Source organism: Ambystoma mexicanum, chromosome 7p, assembly GCF_040938575.1.
Source record: "Ambystoma mexicanum isolate Mex_15411 chromosome 7p, UKY_AmexF1_1, whole genome shotgun sequence".
Lineage (NCBI taxonomy): Eukaryota > Metazoa > Chordata > Amphibia > Caudata > Ambystomatidae > Ambystoma > Ambystoma mexicanum.
This window is the reverse complement of record NC_090939.1, coordinates 10236689-10253446: the sequence shown is the minus strand read 5'-3', so window position 1 is coordinate 10253446 and position 16758 is coordinate 10236689. Positions and strand designations below refer to the sequence as shown.

Genomic DNA, 16758 nt, shown 5'->3' with positions numbered 1-16758 from the left:
GACAGTTTTTGCCAGGAGCACGGCTCCATCTTGTTCCAGCCCAATTCCTCCCTTGGTTCTGACAGATGGCGGGTGCCCTGGGCAGGTCACGGAACTAGGAATTACTATGGAGCTTGCCAGGTGGTGACACCACTGGGGTTCTGAAGGCAACCTTCCTAGAGGCTTTGGGAGGGCCGAGGGAGCATACAGAGAGAGCTGTAAGGGGTGGGCATGAGGACTAACAAAGGCCAAAAGGAGTCTGCAGAGGGATATATAGGAGGTGGGAATGAGGGCTTACAGGGGGTAAAGGGTTCTGCAGAAGGAGCGATAGGAGGTGGATATGGGGACTAAAAAGGGGTCTGCAGACAGTGCTATAGGAGGTGGGTATGTGGACTAAAAAGGGGCAAAGGGGTCAGCAGAAGGAGCTATAGGAGGTGGGCACACGACTAACAAGGGGCAGAGGGAGCTATTGGAGGAGGGGAGGAGGACTAACGAGGGGCAGAGGGGTCTGCAGAGGGAGCTATAGGAGGAGGGGAGGAGGACTAACGGGGGGCAGAAGGGGTCAGCAGAGGGAGCTATAGGAGGTTGGCATGAGGACTAACAAGGGTCTGCAGAGGGAGCTATAGGAGGTGGGCATGAGGACTAACAAGGGGCAGAGGGGTCTGCAGAGGGAGCTATAGGAGGTGGGCATGAGGACCAACAAGGGGCAGAGGGAGCTATAGGAGGTGGGCATGAGGTCTAACAAGGGGCAGAGGGGTCTGCAGAGGGAGCTTTAGGAGGTGGGCATCAGGACTAACAAGGGGCAGAGGGAGCTATAGGAGGTGGGCAGAGGACTAACAGGGGGCAGAGGGGTCTGCAGAGGGAGCTTAAGGAGGTGGGTATGAGGACTAACAAGGGGCAGAGGGAGCTATAGGAGGTGGGCATGAGGACTAACAGGAGGCAGAGGGAGCTATAGGAGGTGGGCATGAGGACTAACAAGGGGCAGAGGGGCCTGCAGAGGTAGCTATGGGAGGTGGGCATGAGGTCGAACAAGGGGCAGAGGGAGTTATAGGAGGTGGGCATGACTAATAAGGGGCAGAGGGGTCTGCTGAGGGAGCTATAGGAGGGGGCACGAGGTCTAAGGGGCAGAGGGAGCTATAGGAGGTGGGCATGAGGACTAATAAGGGGCAGAGGGAGCTATAGGGGGTGGGAATGAGGACTAACAAGGGACAGAGGGAGCTATAGGAGGTGGGCATAAGGACTAACAAGGGTCTGCAGAGGGAACTATAGGAGGTGGGCATGAGGACTAACGGGGCAGAGGGAGCTATAGGAGGTGGGCACGCGACTAACAAGGGGCAGAGGGGTCTGCAGAGGGAGCTATAGGAGGTGGGCATGAGGACTAACAGGGGGCAGAGGGAGCTATAGGAGGTGGGCACATGACTAACAAGGGGCAGAGGGGTCTGCAGAGGGAGCTATAGGAGGTGGGCATGAGGACTAACCGGCTGTGGGTCTATCTGATGGTGGAGTCTAGACTCTGGTGGGACTTCAGCAAGTGTTGGGGCTGGGGAGTTCAGGTGCGGGAATTCTGGGGGCTGAGGGGGGTCCAGTGGTCTGCAAAGGGAATGCAGTCTCTGTGAGAGGACACCCTTCCTCTGGGGGCCCCGCTGCTCTGCTACAGGCACTTGGGGTGAAGAGCTGCCCTGGGGCAGGGAGGGTGGCACTAGGGAGCTCTGCAGAGGGGACACCTTTCCTCTGGGGGCCCCACTGCTGTGCTACAGGCACTTGGGGTGAAGAGCTGTCCTGGGGCAGGGAGGGTGGCACTAGGGGGCTCTGCAGAGGGGACACCCTTCCTCTGGGGGCCCCACTGCTCTGCTACAGGCACTTGGGGTGAAGATCTGCCCTGGGGCAGGGAGGGTGGCACTAGGGAGCTCTGCAGAGGGGACACCTTTCCTCTGGGGGCCCCACTGCTGTGCTACAGGCACTTGGGGTGAAGAGCTGTCCTGGGGCAGGGAGGGTGGCACTAGGGAGCTCTGCAGGCTGGGGGGGGGCCTTCCTCTGGGGGCCCCACTGCTCTGCTACAGGCACTTGGGGTGAAAAGCTGTCCTGGGATAGGGAGGGTGGCACTAGGGAGCTCTGCAGGCGGGGGGGGGGCTTCCTCTGGGGGCCCCACTGCTCTGCTACAGGCAGTTGGGGTGAAGAGCTGCCCTGGGGCAGAGAGGGTGGCACTAGGGAGCTCTGCAGAGGGGACACCCTTCCTCTGGGGGCCCCACAGCTCTGCTACAGGCACTTGGGGTGAAGAGCTGCCCTGGGGCAGGGAGGGTGGCACTAGGGAGCTCTGCAGAGGGGATACCTTTCCTCTGGGGGCCCCACTGCTGTGCTACAGGCCCTTGGGGTGAAGAGCTGTCCTGGGGCAGGGAGGGTGGCACTAGGGAGCTCTGCAGGCGGGGGGGGGCCTTCCTCTGGGGGCCCCACTGCTCTGCTACAGGCACTTGGGGTGAAGAGTTGTCCTGGGGCAGGGAGGGTGGCACTAGGGAGCTCTGCAGGCGGGGGGGCCTTCCTCTGGGGGCCCCACTGCTCTGCTACAGGCACTTGGGGTGAAGAGCTGTCCTGGGGCAGGGAGGGTGGCACTAGGGAGCTCTGCAGGCGGGGGGGGGGCCTTCCTCTGGGGGCCCCACTGCTCTGCTACAGGCACTTGGGGTGAAGAGCTGCCCTGGGGCAGAGAGGGTGGCACTAGGGAGCTCTGCAGAGGGGAAACCCTTCCTCTGGGGGCCCCACTGCTCTGCTACAGGCACTTGGGGTGAAGAGCTGCCCTGGGGCAGGGAGGGTGGCACTAGGGAGCTCTGCAGGGGAGGGATGGGCACCCTTCCTCTGGGGGGGGCACTGCTGTGCTACAGGCACTTGGGGTGAAGAGCTGTCCTGGGGCAGGGAGGGTGGCACTAGGGAGCTCTGCAGGCGAGGGGGGGGGCCTTCCTCTGGGGGCCCCACTGCTCTGCTACAGGCACTTGGGGTGAAGAGCTGTCCTGGGGCAGGGAGGGTGGCACTAGGGAGCTCTGCAGGCAAGGAGGGGGCCTTCCTCTGGGGGCCCCACTGCTCTGCTACAGGCACTTGGGGTGAAGAGCTGCCCTGGGGCAGGGAGGGTGGCACTAGGGAGCTCTGCAGAGGGGACACCTTTCCTCTGGGGGCCCCACTGCTGTGCTACAGGCACTTGGGGTGAAGAGCTGTCCTGGGGCAGGGAGGGTGGCACTAGGGAGCTCTGCAGGCGGGGGGGGCCTTCCTCTGGGGGCCCCACTGCTCTGCTACAGGCACTTGGGGTGAAGAGCTGTCCTGGGGCAGGGAGGGTGGCACTAGGGAGCTCTGCAGAGGGGACACCTTTCCTCTGGGGGCCCCACTGCTCTGCTACAGGCACTTGGGGTGAAGAGCTGTCCTGGGGCAGGGAGGGTGGCACTAGGGAGCTCTGCAGGCGGGGGGGGGGGCTTCCTCTGGGGGCCCCACTGCTCTGCTACAGGCACTTGGGGTGAAGAGCTGTCCTGGGGCAGGGAGGGTGGCACTAGGGAGCTCTGCAGGCGGGGGGGGCCTTCCTCTGGGGGCCCCACTGCTCTGCTACAGGCACTTGGGGTGAAGAGCTGCCCTGGGGCAGGGAGGGTGGCACTAGGGAGCTCTGCAGGCGGGGGGGCCTTCCTCTGGGGGCCCCACTGCGCTGCTACAGGCACTTGGGGTGAAGAGCTGCCCTGGGGCAGGGAGGGTGCCACTAGGGAGCTCTGCAGGCGGGGGGGGCTTCCTCTGGGGGCCCCACTGCTCTGCTACAGGCACTTGGGGTGAAGAGCTGCCCTGGGGCAGAGAGGGTGGCACTAGGGAGCTCTGCAGAGGGGACACCCTTCCTCTGGGGGCCCCACAGCTCTGCTACAGGCACTTGGGGTGAAGAGCTGCCCTGGGGCAGGGAGGGTGGCACTAGGGAGCTCTGCAGAGGGGATACCTTTGCTCTGGGGGCCCCACTGCTGTGCTACAGGCACTTGGGGTGAAGAGCTGTCCTGGGGCAGGGAGGGTGGCACTAGGGAGCTCTGCAGGCGGGGGGGGCCTTCCTCTGGGGGCCCCACTGCTCTGCTACAGGCACTTGGGGTGAAGAGTTGTCCTGAGGCAGGGAGGGTGGCACTAGGGAGCTCTGCAGGCGGGGGGGGCTTCCTCTGGGGGCCCCACTGCTCTGCTACAGGCACTTGGGGTGAAGAGCTGTCCTGGGGCAGGGAGGGTGGCACTAGGGAGCTCTGCAGGCGGGGGGGGGGCCTTCCTCTGGGGGCCCCACTGCTCTGCTACAGGCACTTGGGGTGAAGAGTTGTCCTGGGGCAGGGAGGGTGGCACTAGGGAGCTCTGCAGGCGGGGGGGCCTTCCTCTGGGGGCCCCACTGCTCTGCTACAGGCACTTGGGGTGAAGAGCTGCCCTGGGGCAGGGAGGGTGGCACTAGGGAGCTCTGCAGAGGGGAAACCCTTCCTCTGGGGGCCCCACTGCTCTGCTACAGGCACTTGGGGTGAAAAGCTGTCCTGGGATAGGGAGGGTGGCACTAGGGAGCTCTGCAGGCGGGGGGGGGCTTCCTCTGGGGGCCCCACTGCTCTGCTACAGGCACTTGGGGTGAAGAGCTGCCCTGGGGCAGAGAGGGTGGCACTAGGGAGCTCTGCAGAGGGGACACCCTTCCTCTGGGGGCCCCACAGCTCTGCTACAGGCACTTGGGGTGAAGAGCTGCCCTGGGGCAGGGAGGGTGGCACTAGGGAGCTCTGCAGAGGGGATACCTTTCCTCTGGGGGCCCCACTGCTGTGCTACAGGCACTTGGGGTGAAGACCTGTCCTGGGGCAGGGAGGGTGGCACTAGGGAGCTCTGCAGGCGGGGGGGGGCCTTCCTCTGGGGGCCCCACTGCTCTGCTACAGGCACTTGGGGTGAAGAGTTGTCCTGGGGCAGGGAGGGTGGCACTAGGGAGCTCTGCAGGCGGGGGGGGGGCCTTCCTCTGGGGGCCCCACTGCTCTGCTACAGGCACTTGGGGTGAAGTGCTGTCCTGGGGCAGGGAGGGTGGCACTAGGGAGCTCTGCAGGCGGGGGGGCCTTCCTCTGGGGGCCCCACTGCTCTGCTACAGGCACTTGGGGTGAAGAGCTGCCCTGGGGCAGAGAGGGTGGCACTAGGGAGCTCTGCAGAGGGGAAACCCTTCCTCTGGGGGCCCCACTGCTCTGCTACAGGCACTTGGGGTGAAGAGCTGCCCTGGGGCAGGGAGGGTGGCACTAGGGAGCTCTGCAGGGGAGGGATGGGCACCCTTCCTCTGGGGGGGGCACTGCTGTGCTACAGGCACTTGGGGTGAAGAGCTGTCCTGGGGCAGGGAGGGTGGCACTAGGGAGCTCTGCAGGCGAGGGGGGGGGGCTTCCTCTGGGGGCCCCACTGCTCTGCTACAGGCACTTGGGGTGAAGAGCTGTCCTGGGGCAGGGAGGGTGGCACTAGGGAGCTCTGCAGGCAAGGGGGGGGGCCTTCCTCTGGGGGCCCCACTGCTCTGCTACAGGCACTTGGGGTGAAGAGCTGCCCTGGGGCAGGGAGGGTGGCACTAGGGAGCTCTGCAGAGGGGACACCTTTCCTCTGGGGGCCCCACTGCTGTGCTACAGGCACTTGGGGTGAAGAGCTGTCCTGGGGCAGGGAGGGTGGCACTAGGGAGCTCTGCAGGCGGGGGGGGGCCTTCCTCTGGGGGCCCCACTGCTCTGCTACAGGCACTTGGGGTGAAGAGCTGTCCTGGGGCAGGGAGGGTGGCACTAGGGAGCTCTGCAGAGGGGACACCTTTCCTCTGGGGGCCCCACTGCTCTGCTACAGGCACTTGGGGTGAAGAGCTGTCCTGGGGCAGGGAGGGTGGCACTAGGGAGCTCTGCAGGCGGGGGGGGCTTCCTCTGGGGGCCCCACTGCTCTGCTACAGGCACTTGGGGTGAAGAGCTGTCCTGGGGCAGGGAGGGTGGCACTAGGGAGCTCTGCAGGCGGGGGGGGCCTTCCTCTGGGGGCCCCACTGCTCTGCTACAGGCACTTGGGGTGAAGAGCTGCCCTGGGGCAGGGAGGGTGGCACTAGGGAGCTCTGCAGGCGGGGGGGCCTTCCTCTGGGGGCCCCACTGCGCTGCTACAGGCACTTGGGGTGAAGAGCTGCCCTGGGGCAGGGAGGGTGGCACTAGGGAGCTCTGCAGGCGGGGGGGGCTTCCTCTGGGGGCCCCACTGCTCTGCTACAGGCACTTGGGGTGAAGAGCTGCCCTGGGGCAGAGAGGGTGGCACTAGGGAGCTCTGCAGAGGGGACACCCTTCCTCTGGGGGCCCCACAGCTCTGCTACAGGCACTTGGGGTGAAGAGCTGCCCTGGGGCAGGGAGGGTGGCACTAGGGAGCTCTGCAGAGGGGATACCTTTCCTCTGGGGGCCCCACTGCTGTGCTACAGGCACTTGGGGTGAAGAGCTGTCCTGGGGCAGGGAGGGTGGCACTAGGGAGCTCTGCAGGCGGGGGGGGCCTTCCTCTGGGGGCCCCACTGCTCTGCTACAGGCACTTGGGGTGAACAGTTGTCCTGAGGCAGGGAGGGTGGCACTAGGGAGCTCTGCAGGCGGGGGGGCCTTCCTCTGGGGGCCCCACTGCTCTGCTACAGGCACTTGGGGTGAAGAGCTGTCCTGGGGCAGGGAGGGTGGCACTAGGGAGCTCTGCAGGCGGGGGGGGCCTTCCTCTGGGGGCCCCACTGCTCTGCTACAGGCACTTGGGGTGAAGAGTTGTCCTGGGGCAGGGAAGGTGGCACTAGGGAGCTCTGCAGGCGGGGGGGCCTTCCTCTGGGGGCCCCACTGCTCTGCTACAGGCACTTGGGGTGAAGAGCTGCCCTGGGGCAGAGAGGGTGGCACTAGGGAGCTCTGCAGAGGGGAAACCCTTCCTCTGGGGGCCCCACTGCTCTGCTACAGGCACTTGGGGTGAAGAGCTGCCCTGGGGCAGGGAGGGTGGCACTAGGGAGCTCTGCAGGGGAGGGGGGGCACCCTTCCTCTGGGGGGGGGGCACTGCTGTGCTACAGGCACTTGGGGTGAAGAGCTGTCCTGGGGCAGGGAGGGTGGCACTAGGGAGCTCTGCAGGCGAGGGGGGGGCTTCCTCTGGGGGCCCCACTGCTCTGCTACAGGCACTTGGGGTGAAGAGCTGTCCTGGGGCAGGGAGGGTGGCACTAGGGAGCTCTGCAGGCGAGGGGGGGGCCTTCCTCTGGGGGCCCCACTGCTCTGCTACAGGCACTTGGGGTGAAGAGCTGCCCTGGGGCAGGGAGGGTGGCACTAGGGAGCTCTGCAGGCGGGGGGGGGCCTTCTTCTGGGGGCCCCACTGCTCTGCTACAGGCACTTGGGGTGAAGAGCTGCCCTGGGGCAGGGAGGGTGGCACTAGGGAGCTCTGCAGGGGAGGGGGGGCACCCTTCCTCTGGGGGGGCACTGCTGTGCTACAGGCACTTGGGGTGAAGAGCTGTCCTGGGGCAGGGAGGGTGGCACTAGGGAGCTCTGCAGGCGAGGGGGGGGGCCTTCCTCTGGGGGCCCCACTGCTCTGCTACAGGCACTTGGGGTGAAGAGCTGCCCTGGGGCAGAGAGGGTGGCACTAGGGAGCTCTGCAGAGGGGACACCGTTCCTCTGGGGGCCCCACTGCTCTGCTACAGGCACTTGGGGTGAAGAGCTGCCCTGGGGCAGGGAGGGTGGCACTAGGGAGCTCTGCAGGCGGGGGGGGGCCTTCCTCTGGGGGCCCCACTGCTCTTCTACAGGCACTTGGGGTGAAGAGCTGCCCTGGGGCAGGGAGGGTGGCACTAGGGAGCTCTGCAGGCGGGGGGGCCTTCCTCTGGGGGCCCCACTGCTCTGCTACAGGCACTTGGGGTGAAGAGCTGTCCTGGGGCAGGGAGGGTGGCACTAGGGAGCTCTGCAGAGGGGACACCTTTCCTCTGGGGGCCCCACTGCTCTGCTACAGGCACTTGGGGTGAAGAGCTGCCCTGGGGCAGGGAGAGTGGCACTAGGGAGCTCTGCAGGCGGGGGGGGCCTTCCTCTGGGGGCCCCACTGCTCTGCTACAGGCACTTGGGGTGAAGAGCTGCCCTGGCGCAGAGAGGGTGGCACTAGGGAGCTCTGCAGAGGGGACACCGTTCCTCTGGGGGCCCCACTGCTCTGCTACAGGCACTTGGGGTGAAGAGCTGCCCTGGGGCAGGGAGGGTGGCACTAGGGAGCTCTGCAGGCGGGGGGGGCCTTCCTCTGGGGGCCCCACTGCTGTGCTACAGGCACTTGGGGTGAAGAGCTGCCCTGGGGCAGGGAGGGTGGCACTAGGGAGCTCTGCAGAGGGGATACCTTTCCTCTGGAGGCCCCACTGCTGTGCTACAGGCACTTGGGGTGAAGAGCTGTCCTGGGGCAGGGAGGGTGGCACTAGGGAGCTCTGCAGGCGGGGGGGGCCCTTCCTCTGGGGGCCCCACTGCGCTGCTACAGGCACTTGGGGTGAAGAGCTGCCCTGGGGCAGGGAGGGTGGCACTAGGGAGCTCTGTAGGGGGGGGGCCTTCCTCTGGGGGCCCCACTGCTCTGCTACAGGCACTTGGGGTGAAGAGCTGCCCTGGGGCAGGGAGGGTGGCACTAGGGAGCTCTGCAGGCGGGGGGGGGCCTTCCTCTGGGGGCCCCACTGCTGTGCTACAGGCACTTGGGGTGAAGAGCTGCCCTGGGGCAGGGAGGGTGGCACTAGGGAGCTCTGCAGAGGGGATACCTTTCCTCTGGGGGCCCCACTGCTGTGCTACAGGCACTTGGGGTGAAGAGCTGTCCTGGGGCAGGGAGGGTGGCACTAGGGAGCTCTGCAGGCGGGGGGGGGCCCTTCCTCTGGGGGCCCCACTGCGCTGCTACAGGCACTTGGGGTGAAGAGCTGCCCTGGGGCAGGGAGGGTGGCACTAGGGAGCTCTGTAGGGGGGGGGCCTTCCTCTGGGGGCCCCACTGCTCTGCTACAGGCACTTGGGGTGAAGAGCTGCCCTGGGGCAGGGAGGGTGGCACTAGGGAGCTCTGCAGGGGAGGGGGGGGCACCCTTCCTCTGGGGGGGCACTGCTGTGCTACAGGCACTTGGGGTGAAGAGCTGTCCTGGGGCAGGGAGGGTGGCACTAGGGAGCTCTGCAGGCGAGGGGGGGGCCTTCCTCTGGGGGCCCCACTGCTCTGCTACAGGCACTTGGGGTGAAGAGCTGCCCTGGGGCAGAGAGGGTGGCACTAGGGAGCTCTGCAGAGGGGACACCGTTCCTCTGGGGGCCCAACTGCTCTGCTACAGGCACTTGGGGTGAAGAGCTGCCCTGGGGCAGGGAGGGTGGCACTAGGGAGCTCTGCAGGCGGGGGGGGGCCTTCCTCTGGGGGCCCCACTGCTCTTCTACAGGCACTTGGGGTGAAGAGCTGCCCTGGGGCAGGGAGGGTGGCACTAGGGAGCTCTGCAGGCGGGGGGCCTTCCTCTGGGGGCCCCACTGCTCTGCTACAGGCACTTGGGGTGAAGAGCTGTCCTGGGGCAGGGAGGGTGGCACTAGGGAGCTCTGCAGAGGGGACACCTTTCCTCTGGGGGCCCCACTGCTCTGCTACAGGCACTTGGGGTGAAGAGCTGCCCTGGGGCAGGGAGAGTGGCACTAGGGAGCTCTGCAGGCGGGGGGGGCCTTCCTCTGGGGGCCCCACTGCTCTGCTACAGGCACTTGGGGTGAAGAGCTGCCCTGGCGCAGAGAGGGTGGCACTAGGGAGCTCTGCAGAGGGGACACCGTTCCTCTGGGGGCCCCACTGCTGTGCTACAGGCACTTGGGGTGAAGAGCTGTCCTGGGGCAGGGAGGGTGGCACTAGGGAGCTCTGCAGAGGGGACACCCTTCCTCTGGGGGCCCCACTGCTCTGCTACAGGCACTTGGGGTGAAGAGCTGCCCTGGGGCAGGGAGGGTGGCACTAGGGAGCTCTGCAGGCGGGGGGGCCTTCCTCTGGGGGCCCCACTGCTCTGCTACAGGCACTTGGGGTGAAGAGCTGTCCTGGGGCAGGGAGGGTGGCACTAGGGAGCTCTGCAGGCGGGGGGGCCTTCCTCTGGGGGCCCCACTGCTCTGCTACAGGCACTTGGGGTGAAGAGCTGTCCTGGGGCAGGGAGGGTGGCACTAGGGACACAGACCCCCGCTGGGACGCCTCTCCCCAGCCGCCGCTCTCTCCTATTGGTCCCCCCTGAAAGCCCCGCCTCCTGCGCGTACTTGTGAATGCCGCGCCTCCCATGCACGCGCCCTGCTCCCGCGAGCCCCCACTCTTTTCTCTCCCCTCCCCCGCTCCTAGGCCTAGGCGGCTTTCCAAGACGGTTCGGTGAACGGTAGGAGCGGCTGGTTGCTCGGCCGGACCCCCGCACCCGCGCTCGGCCCCCAGTCCCCGCCCCACCGCCCGCGCCCGGCCCAGACGCTCCCCACTACGCCAGGCCGCGCGGACGGAGCGCTTTGAGTGACAGCTTACCTGGTGCCAATCTTCGTCACACTGACAAGCGGCTGCAGCAATCCGGGGCCGCAGGGGCGCGCTGCGTCACCGCGCTCCGCGCACGATATGAATATTCATAAGAGGGGGCGGGGGTCAGAAGCAGGCTTCCTCCATAGTGACGAGAAGCGGGCGGCGAGCGACCTGTATAATATGCATATTCATGAGGTGGGCGGACGAATTACCAACGTTATCCTAATCGAGAAAGTGAATCCCGTGCCCGAGCACTTGGCGCAGGCGCGCTAGGCACTGGAGAGGATCGACCCCCTGTAATCGAAAGAGAAAATGCACTCCGTGATCCTCTCGCAGTAAGAAGAGAAATGGAAGAAGGACACTGTTTACGGGGGTTGTGGAATGAGGAGAAGAGGGTGGAGCAGCGAGCCGTAACCCTGGGTGACCGCCATGGAAACAAACCAGTTACATTCCCAAGCCGCAGTGACACGTGACGACGTAAAGCAGCCAGGAGGACCCCAGACGCCATGCTCAATCACACAAGCCACCTTGACTACTCTTCCCTCCAGTAACTACTCACCACTTCACTCTTGCATCCCTACCCTCCAGTCCCACGCTCCTACAGGTGGCCTCCTGGGTCTAGTGTACTTGACAGATTCAGATCCTATCCATCTTCTATCAACAACCACATACATGCCAAACCTCACCATTTAGGCGCGGGACTCATGATTTTTCGTGAAAAATACTGCAATTTTTCACGTTCTCCCACCTAAAATAATAGTTTCCCCAATGCATTGCTATGGGGAAATTGTTGTCTCCCGATTTCTCTGTAGAAATCTCCCTCCCAGGTACCCTGGAATGTTGGCATGTATGATATTGCTAGTTTTCCCTTTCATCAGCCTAAAGTCATTTTATTCCCAACGCATTCCTATGGGGAAAATACTGATTTTCGATCCTAACATTATAGAAAGTCAAGATTCTATTTAAAACACGGAGGCGAAGGATTATGCTTTAATTTCTCCTGATTTCTCGGATAATATCTCCTGCCCAGGTACTTCTGAATGTAAGCATGTATGCAACCATGCTGTTCATTTTTTCACTCCACAATCGAGGGGCTGACGATATGCATACAAGCCAACCCTGCCGATTTAGGCAGGGAACTCCCGATATTGTGAACAAAAACGTTGCTATTTTGTACTGTCTCCCTCCTCAAATAAATTGAACCCCAATGCCATTGAATGGGGAAATTACATTTTCCTACTTTCACTGAAAGAATCTCCCTCCCAGCTGTTGCAAAATGCTGGCATGTATACATATATGGCTAACCTGCTGATCGGTACCAACCACAAACAACATGGACATTTTCCTATTGACACACAGGTAACGGATACTTCTGACCTGCATTCATCAACGCCAAAGGTTTCTGCCTCTGCCGTCCCGTCATCCGACTAACATACCCTACCCTCGTGTCTTATAGAGCCATGCACAGTGAGACCAACATTATTAGCAGAAGGGGGCTACATAACACTTTAAATTACATTAGAAAGGATATTCGAAAGGCCACAGGTTTTATTTAATTCAGTGTAGGAGTGGCGCTTCTTTAAATAAACAGTATCAAAACCAGAATATTATTTTGAGAGTTTTTTACATTTCTTTATCAAATTCTTATGTACATGCACACATACCTGCCAAGTGTCACACATCTAGTGTTACACTCAGACATTTTTATGCACTCTCACATTCCAACAAGCCAAGGGAAATGTCACACATAGGAGAGGTTCTAGAGCAGAGGCAGTAGTATACCCGGATATCTGCTGCTCATCAGCAATCTTTCCTTCTAGAATGCACCCTTCCCTAGCCCTTATATGCAATCCATTGGTCTCACTGCTCTCTTCCCCTGCTCACACAACCAGAAAAACAGAACCCTCGAAAGCACAACACATTGGGTTCAGATGTCCGCAACAGTCTTCTTCAGTCCAAGCCCATTCAGATGTCACTTAACATCTCATACCAAAAGATGATAATGCCATTATAAGCCTATTGCACACATGGAATTGTCAAACATACACAAGCTGAAAACCTCACAGCTCTTCCACAATTTTACAAGGTTGTCAGTTGCTCTCCACTTTTCAGACTTTATAGTGTTCACAATTACCTGCTTGGGGCGTGCTCAGGAGAGGGCTTTTTGATTTAAATTAGGTTCAATGTCCTCCCAGGAGCCTATTTCTGCCATAAAATGATTGATCAGCACCAGGCTCGGGTCACCTGACAAAGGTTGGCCAATTACTGGGCGTACCATCTCAACCTATATCCTTCATTTTCAGAGGTCCAGAGAATGGCCCCTTTCTGCCACTATAGAGTGCTATTATGCTGATCAAGGGCCAATCGAGATGCACATGGCAAGGTGCTAATCTCCAGACTAATCATCCCTCCCAATATTCATGAGAGACCCCTGAATTTCCAGCCCAAAATGTTTATTTCTTTTTACTTTTTTGCACCAAAAATGTACTTTCCCCCTATGCAAGTCAATGGGAGAAAATGCATTTAACCTGGCAACCCTCTTCCTCATGTCTACTACTGCAAACACAGCAATCCAACTGCTCTCTGTCTTAGTCTGTTTGGCTGCTGTCATCAGGGTTCTAAAGCTCAAGCCCCTTTAAGTGTCACTCAAAATGTCACACAAAAAGTATGGCAATGTCACACATAAGAACACTGCAAACATGTACATTTCACACATAGACGAACTGAACACTTTCCAGCTCTATGCACAGCCGCACGAGAGCTCTCTCCCAGTGGGTCTCTCTCCCCTGCGCCTTCTTCCATTTCTACTTCCGTTCCTGTTCCTACCCCTGCGCACATCACATGGCGACGTGATGTGCGTGCTGTGTGCGTTTTCCTACATTATCCAGTTTTGTACAAATTTCAAGTTAGTCCATTACAAAGTCTTTGTATCCTTGTGGAAGTCTGTTGCTTCTGCTAGGTCTTTGAGGATTGTCGATTTCTCTCATTGTCCTTTCGTCACTCTCTTCTGCCGTTTTGTTTCTTGATTCTTGAATGTATTTTCCTGTCTCTGGAGAATAAGTTCTACTTTTGTTTCATTTGCTTGTCCTGTATGTTCTTGTCTTAGTTAATTGTTCTCTTCTCTGGTATCTTATTGTATATATTTACTTTCACTGCGATCCTTGCTATACAAAGCTACTGTTTCAGGATTCTATTTCCTTCCGCCTGTTGTCTGAATGTAGTGCTCTCTTGCTCTATACACTAGCATGGTTCACTGAACTTGGACATAGTTAGTTTGTCCGAATATGGCATCAAGATACTTACCCAGTCACCCTTGTAAATGGTGTGATCTTTCACAGCTTTCCTGGCATTATGAATTTCCTTATCTCTTTGTTGCAGTTTTCTCACTTTGTATCCTGTTTGCGTTGCCCATTCCATTGCTTTCTTTACTCTGGGTATCCAGGAAGGAGATAATTTCGTGTTGGCCTACCTTCTTCACATCATGTAGAATGGCAACACTCCCATCACACTGTTGGGGGTATTCCAGTGTGGTGCTATGTCTTTGTACACTTCCTCCTCACAGTCTTGCTTCCCTCTGTATGCAGCTTGTATGATTCCCTGTATGCACCTAGTCATGCGTTCAACTTATTCATTGACTTGTGCTTGTAGGTGTTATAAAGTATATTTCCGGTGTTTGATGTCATGGCTTCTTAAGTACCTTTTCATTTCCTCCGATTTGACCTGTACCTCGTTGTCCGTCACTATCCTTTTGGGGTAGCCCTCTCTACTAAACACCTCTTCAAAGCACTTCATTGTTGACTTTGTCATGATTTCCGTCATGAAGTGTACTTCATTCCATTACGACATGTCGTCCACTATCACTGTAGCATATTTTGCATTATTTGGTCAATAGTCCATAGAACCTATGAAGTCCACCAGGATTTGGGCCCACATTTCTTCTATCCATTCTATGTTTTCCAGTGTTACCTGTCTCGTTATAAGTCTCTTATCTCCTTCTTTGCAGGTAGTGCAGTTGACCAGTACGTACTCTATTTCCGTGTCTTTGGATCGCCAAATATGCATACAATAATTCAGTACATTCTGGAACTGGACAAAGTCCCTTTTATACCCTATATGGGCACCACCCTCGAACCTCGGACCTTGACTCACCCCAACACTTAGAAATGCCCGCAGTGGACCATCTACACGCTACGATTACACAAGCCTTTAAGGAGGCAACTGCACATTTAAAACAGGCGAAGGAGAAATATAAGAAAGATGCTGATCGGCATAGAAGTGATACTCCACAGTACCAGATAGGGGACCAAGTAGGGTTATCTACAAAACGCATACCTCTCAAGGGAACGCGGACCTTTAATCCTAGATATTTGGGACTTTACTCTATTAAGGCCATTATCAACCTGGTGGCCGTCAAGTTGGACTTACCTGCTAATATGCAAATTCATCCCGTCTTTCATGTGTCACTTTTGAAGCCAGTGCAATCAGGGACAAGACTAACCAAGCCACCAGACCCCGTCCTTATAGACTCCAAGATGGTGAAGTCAAAACGTTTTTATTTAATCGTCTGGAAAGGTTACGGACCACAGGAAAGGTCTTGGGAACCAAGTGACCACGTGCATGCACCTCGATTGGTGAATAGATTCCACCGAAATTTCCCAGACAAACCAAAACCACGGGGAAGAGCGACTTTAGGAGGGGTCTTGGGGGGGAGTGCTGTCATGATGCCTACCCCCGGGGAACCAGACCCGGTCCAGCAACCCCGGAAGCAGGCATCAAGTTATTTTGAGCAAGCCCAAAAACCCCTGCTAGGGGCTGTTTGGGTGCGGTCCTGGCGCCTGTGGCGCCAGGCTCATATGGAGAGTCAGTCCTGGCACCATAGGCGCCAGGCTCATAGAGTAGAACTTACCTGATGCAGACCATGCTGCAAGCTTACCTGATGCAGACCATGCTGCAGAGCTCCAAACCAAATGAGGCTTGGAAGGGACTATTTTACCAAGGGACTATTTTTTACTCGGGTGGGGCTGGGGAGGAATACCTACCTGGGACTCCTTTGGAGGCTATTTAAACCACACCCAAAGAGCAGCACATGCTTCGCGTTATTCTGCATCCAGCAGCGTAACGCTCACTGTGTCTGCAAGCCTGCATCCAGTCTTCTGCCACGCCTGCCTCGAGTCCGCAGCTCCTAGAAAAAGGGAGGAACAGAAGGAGACAAGGTTAGAATAAGTGCAAAACCTTTGATCCTTACCTGAACTCTGGATCCACTGCGCCTTCGAGCTGGAAGAAAGAAGCATTTTACGTGCACCGCCTCGCCTGCTGCAGCGCCGCGCTGAACTCACCGGCCTTCGCAGCATCCTCAAGATCCACCGCATCCTTCTGCACGTTCCCGCCGCACTCTGGCACCTAAGAAGAACACAAGAACAGCAAAGGTGAGCCAAGGGAAGAAACAGAGGCAATAGTAACTACCCCCACAGACTTACCTGATTACCGCCGGGGGTACTATTCCTCTTCACGGGTCGGCGCAGTCTCCATTGCATCCTCGCCGTACCCCAGCCCCTAAGGGGAACAAAAGGACAACAAGGTGAGACAAAGGGACAAACAAGGGGAACTCTTCTCACTGCAATAGACTTACCTAATTTTACCGCCGGAGGCATTATTCCCCGAACTTCATATTTTCTTTCCACACCTGAATAAGGGAGCAAGCAACAGGTTACATTCTGGCCTTATTTTATTGAACTGTGTAGGATAAGCCAAATCCTTACCTGAACTTCGTCAGCTACCACGAGGAACTCTTCGCTGGGGTCAAGCTGCAAACTGCAAGGAATCAGACAAGAGTGAAAGTCAGACATGTGAACTCTTACGAACTACATACTTTTCGGAGTCAATATTGCTCTGGAACTCAGCAATTCCTTCAAGCCAGTGAAGCAACTGGTTATCAACGCGCCCCTGCGCTCAATGCAGGATGGAGAGCTCATCTTTTCAAACCATCAGGTGAGACTATAAGAGGGGACATCAAAGGTGATCTGTGGGGAGAACAGCGAGGGTGGGGGGATTTCCGCTCAACTCCACGGGTGGTTAATTCCCTTTCTCCATTTGCAGAAGAATATTCCTAAGGGCCAAGCAAACGAAGCTAGGTGGGCCAGTCCAGTCCGTCATCTCGGCCCTACGCGTCACATTGGTGGAGACCGCAGCTGTCCAGTTCAGATTGACGCCTCTGTGGGAGCCAGGTGAGCATAACACTTACCTAACTCTGAAGCACTTGGGGGTTCGGGAGGACCCTGGTTCCTTCCCAACAAATGCAAGGCGGACAACCTTTTGGTGATTGTTCAGAATTTGCCATTTTATTAAAGTATA

At 58.8% G+C, this 16758-nt stretch overlaps 1 protein-coding gene across 2 annotated transcripts in view; it reads right to left on the bottom strand.

The window, feature by feature from the left end:
* PKNOX1 (PBX/knotted 1 homeobox 1) overlaps positions 1–10487 on the bottom strand; it is an 817124-nt gene extending 806637 nt beyond the window's left edge. Inside the window, exon 1 of one of the 2 annotated variants that reach the window (XM_069635659.1) lies at positions 10417–10487. The gene's annotated coding sequence lies outside the window, so the exon portion shown is untranslated. The remainder of the gene's footprint in view (positions 1–10416) is intronic. The other variant, XM_069635660.1, reaches the window with a different exon arrangement.
* Between the last annotated feature and the right edge of the window lie 6271 nt (positions 10488–16758).